Source organism: Cupressus sempervirens, chromosome 9 (genome assembly GCF_028749045.1).
Source record: "Cupressus sempervirens isolate cs-2001-9-10 chromosome 9, ASM2874904v1, whole genome shotgun sequence".
Classification (NCBI taxonomy): Eukaryota; Viridiplantae; Streptophyta; class Pinopsida; order Cupressales; family Cupressaceae; genus Cupressus; species Cupressus sempervirens.
The window spans coordinates 6986901-6995645 of record NC_143126.1 but is presented as its reverse complement, the minus strand read 5'-3'; the positions used below and the strand labels follow the sequence as shown (position 1 = coordinate 6995645).

General features: G+C 34.4%; 1 pseudogene across 1 annotated transcript; it reads left to right on the top strand.

The window, feature by feature from the left end:
- Positions 1-389: 389 nt before the first annotated feature.
- LOC149537347 (protein DMP6 pseudogene) lies at positions 390-1332 on the top strand (annotated as a pseudogene). The gene has a single exon (XR_016356554.1). The product of XR_016356554.1 is annotated as a protein DMP6 pseudogene (transcript).
- Positions 1333-8745: the final 7413 nt, after the last annotated feature.

Sequence of the window (8745 nt, the reverse complement as noted above, 5' to 3'; positions counted from 1 at the left end):
CATTGATAAACCTATATAGTTTGCACGCAACAAAATAATGATTCAACTGAAAAGTTTATTCTCGTTTATGCCTGAAGAAATCCTCAATGGATGAGTTGACAAAACGTCACTCAATCATCCCAAGGGAATTAAAAATAAAGGCTTCAAGGGAGAATTCAATTCTAACACGCAAAAGCCTTCCATTTTCTCATTAGCAGTCTATATCAAGGAGGACACATATTTGAAAAACTAAGCAACAAATAACTTTAAAACCCCATTCCATGCCTTCACGTTTCAATTCATATAACACGCAACAGCGAAATCTAAGCAAGAAACATATACATTTCGTTACACCACGCCAAATACCAACCTCTGAAAACAAATTACATTTAACTTATATAACGCCATTCTCTTCTCTGCTCCTCATCAAACACCAATCAGAAAACTTCAATATTCTCTTCTCTATTCCTCGCCAAACCCTAACCCTAATCAGGAAAATTTAAAGTTTTCTTCAATGGCACAATTACCAACACTTTTAGGGAAAACTAGCTCGGTAAAGCTGACGGACAAAGTATTTCAAAGCGCGGCAGATCTTGTAAAACTGCTTCCAACCACAACTGTATTGGTGTTTCAAATATTATCTCCACTATTAACAAATGGAGGTCACTGTTTCATTGTGAACAAGTATTTGACCGGCTTTTTGTTGGGTATATGTGGACTTTCCTGCTTTATCGATTCCTTCACCGACAGCTATCAGTCAGAGGATGGGAAGATCTACTATGGCTTCGCCACCAAGACCGGCTTGTGGACTTTTGATCGGTCGATTAGTAAGGATGTGGATTTGTCCTCGTACAGGCTCAGATTTATTGACTTTGTTCATGCTGTGTTATCAGTTTTTGTGTTTCTTTCTGTGGCGATGATGGACTCCAATGTTGTTAATTGTTATTATCCCTTGGCGGAGACAATTCCAGGGCAATTTGTCAAGATCCTTCCCATCGTTGTGGGGACTTTGTGCAGCACTTTCTTTATGGTGTTTCCCTCTAAGCGCCATGGAATTGGATATCCTACTGGAAATTAGACTTATTGTGTTCTATGCTGATATTGTATGAAGATGTATGTGACCTGTAAAATGGTGTTTGTAGTGTGAAGTTTGTTTACAAGAGAGTATCTATTCGATGTGGCTTGTTAAGAAACTGGTAAGAGAATTTGCATTACTCCCTACTACCATACTTAAAGCTTCTTCCAGTGATATTTTCATTGTGTATGACAGCCTCTGGTTGTAAATTTAGTAAACTTATGTTCTAGGCGCTCAGAGTATACAATATTGTATAGTATTTGACATTTACTTCATCATTTTGAATTCTTATGCCTTTCTTAATATGATATTTTACTGCCTATTTTAAGAGCTTTATCTATTTAGTTTTTCTATTTCAAATGTTGAAATGGATATTATCGTTCCTCGCTTTTTAAAATCGATTTTTTATATTCTAGTTATTTTATTATAAAATAAAATGGAGTCGTTCGAATTTAAGTCAGTTTCTAATGCTAGCATAATCATACAATTAGTCTAGATTAATTGTGTTCTATAATTAATAATTAAGATTCACTATTGATGTTATATTTAGCATCATTTTGTAGAGATCAAATTTGAATGTGTTTTCTTAATCAATGAATGTTGTTGTGTTGGAATGGACATAGAATATATAGATGAATCTTATGCATCTCATGTTTGATCTCAAGTATGCACATTTGATCTCTATCACAGCATGGATTTACTATTTTAAAAATTGTTCTAATAATTTTGAACTTCTAGAAACCACTTAATCATGTCTTGTTTTTGAAGAATCAATAGAGATCAAAGGTCATGTTTACCTAGGTCAATTACTTTTTTATTTGGCTTCATAGTTGAGGGGAATTATTGAGGATGACATTCTATTTTAATGTAAATTTTGACTCTTCTATCTTATAATGTCCCCCTTTTATTTATTGAAGTTAGGAATTCCTATGTATTTAGGTGTAAAATGGAAGAGGACAAAATATGACCTAGGTAATAGGAGCGGGAGAATTTCCAAGCACAATCCCTTTTGAATTTGAATTTAATTATGACCCAAAGAGAGGAAGGGATATCAATATTGAATTGGAAATGCTAAAATGAATATAATCCAAACCCATGTTTGATATGTGTATGTAATTGTATAATTGAACTAATTGATTAAATGAGATATGTAATATTGATCTAAATGCTAAAGAAATGCAATCAACCCAGTTAACATATGCAACTATGTTAAAACTAATAGTTCAATTGAATGATAGAGAACTCACCTTCAAATATATAGAGGAATGTGTCTTTTTTCTACAAATCTCTAAAAAAACAAAACAAAAAAAAACCTATAATTCTTTTTTGTAAGAATTTTCCTAAGGAAATAATTCAACACCAAGATCAAGAAGCTTAGTAAATAGCACAATAGAGACAAATGATGATCAAATGAGAATGGATATTAGATGATTGGATGAATACATCATAGAAGAGCCATGTGTATAAAGGAAACTAGAACAAATAGGAGTCAGCAAAGAGAAAATCATCACAACTAAGCACATGTCCACCAAGAATGGATTATCCTCAATTGTGCATGAATGTACATGCAAAAATGAGAGGATAAGAATACAAAGATTCATCTTGTAAAGAGATGTAGTAGATAACATGTGCTCAATTGGAGTGCAAACAACTATGTTGTCTACATGACAACTCATATGAATATGCAAACTCCTAGGTGTCTACATGAAAACTAATATAAAAATGCATTATCCCCCTTATGTGCAACTTAGGGGAATACACTTAAGCTCACAAAAGCTAGATGAAAATGCATGATGGGTCCCAGCTACTAGGCCATGTCAGGTACCCATGTAGAAATTGTAGGTGGAAAAACTATGCAATGCAATCTCTTATAAAGAAAAGAAAGAGGGAAAACCACATGGGAAAGACCCCCCTCCAAAAAAAGACATGATTACAATAAAAGAAAATGAGAGAGAAAAAGACCTCATGTAAGGAAAAGATCCCTCCCATAAGAAAGAAGAGAGAAGTCAAGTGACTTCCATTATTGAAATATGATGCACCCCTAGGAGAGGGTTTGGTGAAGATTTCTACAACCTACTCTACTATAGGACAATACCTCAACTCAATAACCTGCTCATGTATTAGCTCTTTGATGTAGTGCATATGAAACTCAATGTGTTTGGTCCGTTGATGTTGAACTAGATGTTTTGAGATATCAATAGCACTCTAATTATCACAATAAACGACTGTAAATTATGGAAAGTTGAACCCAAACTCCTTCGGGATATGTCGTAGCCATATAGCCTCTATAGCTATAGTAACAACCCCTCGATACTCAGCCTTAGTCGAAGAAAGAGAAATAGTATTTTGCTCCTTGCTTTGCCAACAAATGGGGCCAAAACCAAGATGAAACATGTAACTTGAAATAGACTTGTAGGAATCAAGATCTCTTGCATAATCTTAGTCTATGTATCCAACCAGCTGAAGTCCAGTACCTATTGCATAGTGTATCCCATGTGAATGTGTACCTTGTATGATCTCAGTACCAAGGAAATAATAAAGTAAACCCAAGTATGACATAGTAATTCTATCCTACAAAGAAGTCTTGACACTAGCAATGATGGATGAAGTATTTCATGTAATGATCAAGTCATCTACATAAAGCATGAGTATCAAGTGTGAGTCATCCCTCCAAAGAATGTTGACATTCAAATCTAAATGATACTTGGTGAATCCAACTAAGACTAGGAAGCAATCCATCTTGGCATACCAAGGCCTAGGAGCCTGCTTAAGGCCAGAGATAGACTTCTTCAACGTACAAACCATAGTAGAATCTTGTATGAATCCCTGAGGTTGCTCCATATAGATCTCTTCAAGAATATCCCCATTGAGGAAAACACTCTTCACATGGACATTAGATGTTCAACCCAACCATGAGATGTAGCAGTAGCTATTGTAAAATGAATGGAGTTCATCTTAGCTACCAATGCAAAGGTCTTGATATAGTCAATACCAGGAACCTATGAGAAACCTTTGGAAACAAGTCTAGACTTATACTTATCCACACTTCCATTCACTACAAACTTTGTTCAATAGATCCACTTACACCGAACCAAATTTCCTCCCTTAGGAAGAGGAACTAAGTCTCAAGTGTTGTTTTTTATTAAAGAGTTATTTTATTCCTCCATGGCCTTGTCCTATTTAGGAACCCTTGATGCTTCCTTAAATGACTATCAATCATAAGAAATGGAAATATATGCATGTGGAAATGATTTTTTGTGTGCCCTTTTCCTCCTAGTATCTAAAGGATTCCCTAGAAATGAACTTGTTTAATCAAGTGTTTGTTGTGCCCATTAAGGTCTAGTGGAAGAAGAAGAAGGAATATTCTCAACTATTTGTGGACCCTATGAAGATGGTGTCTTGTAAGTCAAAGTTGAAGGAATATTATCTTCCAAATCACTATCATTACTATCATCACTTTCCATGAAAGAGGAAGGTTGAGTTGAGGGAGCCAAACTTGGACAAGTCTCTTCAAAGTGAACACTCAAGTTTCAAAGAAAATTTCATGTGTCTCTGGATCTATGAGCTTGTATGCCTTAAGACGGTTAGGATATCCAACAAATATACAAGATTTTCTTTGAGGTTCTAATGCCTTCCTTTTCTGTGGAGGTACCCTTTCCCATGCTAGACAACTAAAAAATTTAAAGTGTTCTAGACTTGGTTTTCTTCCACACCAAGCCTCAAAAGGTGTAATTCAATCCAAGGCCTTATGGGGACTTTTATTTTGGATATAATTCACACAACACATAGCTTCTACCCAAAAAACTTGATCTAGAGACTTATCTTGTAGCATACAAGTGATCATTTCCTTAAGGGTTCTATTCTTCCTTTTAGCAACACCATTTTTTTGTGGAGTGTATGCAAGTGAATGTTGAAGATCAATACTATCATGAGTACAAAATTCTATAAGCCTTTAGTTTACATAATCCCTCCCATCATTTGTACGAAGAATCTTGATGAATTTCCATAATTGCTTCTTAACTTGAGCTTTGAAGGTGATAAACTTATCAAACACTTCACTCTTATGAGCAAGAAAGAAGATCCAAGTGTAACATGAAAAGTCATCAATGAATGTGAGATCACAGTGAGCCTCTCCAAATGATGGCACTAGAAATGGGCTAGCTACATCACTATGAACCAATTCAAGAGTAATAGTAGCTCCCCAAGACTTCCCCTTGTCAAACTTCTCTTCAAGATGCTTGCCTGCTTCACAACCTATACATACACCCTCTAAATACTTGACTAGAGGTAGACCTATGACCATATCCTTGTTGCTAAGCTATTGAAGGTAGTAGTAATTGAGATGTCCATACCTCTCATGCCATAGTTTTCTTTGTGAATTTGGGTGGGTCAAAAAGGAAAGGGAAGTGGACTTAGGCACAAAATGAGAAAAAGAATAAAGTCTTGTATCATGATTAGCCTTTCCAATTTCCACCATAGAATCATCCTTTAGATTTTTTACCACAACTAAATTAGGAAGGAACTCCACTTTGTTGGCACATCCATAGTGAGTTATTTGGTAGATTGAAAGGGGGTTGGTGCTAAGGTTGGGAAAATGAAGAACATCTTTGAAAACTCCATTGTCCAACTCAACATTCCCTTTTCCTTCAACTTCCACTTGTGTGTCATTTATCACATAGACGTAAGGTACATGTGATGGTTTTAAAGAGGAAAAATGCTCCCTTGAAGTACCCATATGATGTGTAGCTCCTAAATCAAGAACCCATTCCTTAGAATTATTTGTACTTGCTACCAAAGCTTGTCCCTTAGCTTTTGAAGTGGATGAGGATCCCTTATCCTTATAGAAATTTGGCACATCAATTTAATGTTTCTTAATTATGTTTAGCAAGTCATCAATTTGTTTATCCTTACACTCATGTTCATTGTGACCATTCTTCTTACAATAGGCACAAGTTTTCATCTCCCTTTTATTGAATTTGTTCCCCTTCTTATTATTTTTGGAAAAATACTTGCCTTGTTGTGAGGAAGATTGAAGCAAGGAGGTATATTTATGTGTAGAGGAAGATTTGTGTGTGCCATCTTGTGGCTTAGCCTTCCACTGCTTTTACTTCTTGTTGAAATTTTTACCAGCTTGATTCCCTTAATTCCCCTTATTAGCTACCAAGGCTTTGGACTTGGAAGACTTTAGAATTCTTATACTCACTAACATTTCATGTTCTAAGACCAATATTCCAAAAAATGATTTGAATAAAGGCTTGGTGAAGGCACTTCCCATTGTTAAATTGTGAGTATTATAACTTCAAACTAAAGCTGCATATTCAGGAGGAAGATGAGTTATCACATATTTGATCAAATTTTCATCCTTAATGGGTTCACCACAATCCTTAAGTTGTGCGCTATACATGTCTACTTGGGTAAGACAATCATTTATTGTGTCAAAATTCCTAGGATCCAATTGGAGAATATTGTTCTCAATGGTGTAGGTCATATCTTCATCTACAGTCCCATACAATGCTTCAAGTTTATTCCAAACTTCTATTGGATTGGTAATGTTCCTGATGGGATATTTGACAAGATCTAAGATATTATTTAGCAAGGTTCCTAAGGCCTTCTCTTGTTTTGATTCCAAGTCTTCCTTATGAGACACATCAACATCATCATCAGGTTTCTTTGCAACACCAATTACATAACATAGTAAAGCTTTTTTAATTAATGGTTCCTTTATCTTTTCTTTCCAAGTAGCTTAATTATGTGGTGTTAATTTAGAAAAATAATTCATAATGCAAAATAAACAGCACAATATTAAGGAGATGGAAGAACAAAAGACACATCCCTATTTTCACTCAATCAAATAATTCCCACTCCCCAAAAAAGATGATTTGGCACTTTATATTTAGTGTGGGTACAATAGCCACTTGCCAATTTTGGGCCAAAGTGGAACTTTGATTTTTGATATTTACAACTGAAAATATGAAGCTATATATGAATCAACAAGATAAGACACAAGACCTCTCAAGGATATAATTAATTACAAGTGCCAAAATAAGCCAAAAGTCACCAAATGCTGAAAATACTATGTCTACTCAGAATTACTCCAAACTTATACTAGATCTGGAAGGTAGAAAAAAAATTATGCACTTTCAAAAAAATAGCACCTGAATATGTGTCCATATAAGCCCAAACAAAGCCTTTGAATTTGTTAAAATTAGGATTGGAAATTTTTAGAAAAAATTAGGAATAGAGATCACAATCAACTTGCACCAATGTGTAGATCACAAAATTCTACCCCAAAACTCAAAAAATTATTCAAAAAAAGGAGTCTGTATGAGGGAGATATTAGTATTTAAAAATTACCTCTGTAATTATTTTTCTTGAATCACCACCATCACACCTCCAAAAATTAAATCACTCTAGATTTCACCTTAAATGTCTTATTTTGGTGAAGCAAAAGTCAATTTTGGGGTTTTTGACCTTCTAAATGTGATTCCAACATCTGATTTACACCAGCAAGCTCTAATCTTGAACTGAATTTTTTTTTATAAAACTCTCCAATGGCTATTCAATGAAACTCCTATGGTTCTAATACAATGTAAGAATTTTCCCAAGGAAATAAGTCAATGTCAAGATCAAGAAGCTCAGTAAATAGCACAAGAGAGATAAATGATGATCAAATGAGAATGGATATCAAATGATTGGATGAATACATCATAGAAGAGCCTTGTATATAAAGGCAACTAGAATGACTAGAAGTCAGCAAAGGGATAATCATCACAACTAAGAACATATCCACCAAGAGTAGATTATCCTTCATTGTGCATGAATCTACGTGAAACAATGAGAGGATAAGAATACAAAGTTGTATCTCATAAAGAGATATACTAGACAACATGTGCTCAATTGGAGTGAAAATAATTGTGTTGTCTACATGAAAACTCATATGAATGTGAAAACTCCTAGGTGTCTACATGACAACTAATATAAAACTGCATTATCCTAAGTAAACTTAAGTGTAAATAGTAAATACTTGTTCACACCAGTATTTTTTTTCCAAAATCTACTAAACTGGTCAACCTAAAGGAATTGTGTTTGGATTCCTTTCCATGAAGTTGTCGCATTCCTGAGATGCTATAATTAGGATGACCCAACTTCTTCTAAAATATCTCGATGAGTTATTTCAAGATCTTCAACCACAAATTTAATAAAATGTTCTTGTGCATAACAAAATCTGGTTTTTGTTTTTGGTTGGATGAGGGCTTTTCTTGGTCAATCCTTAGATTGAGGAATCAACCTTGAAATATAACTAAAAATGTATGTAAAGAAAAGTAGATAAATGTAAGTATTTACCTTGCTTATAAAATCCCTTGTCAATAAGGATTTGTCTTTTTTGTATGCTAAATTTTCTATGCAAGATGAAAGACATCTCAAAAGTTTTAATGTATCTACTTAAACCACATCATTGAGCTAGAGATACAAATAGATATCAATGAAGAATATGATGAATGTTATAATGTAGAAATCCTTCCTTGATAGCCAAGGAACACTAGAGCTTGAACTGGAAAATCTCACATAAGAATTCTTGAGAAAAAATTGCTTTGTTGAATGTCCTGGATTGATAATATATGTATTTAGTAAGTATATGGAATGCATGAATCTCAAAACAAGGATCCCAAGTCTCCTTTTATACCAGTTTT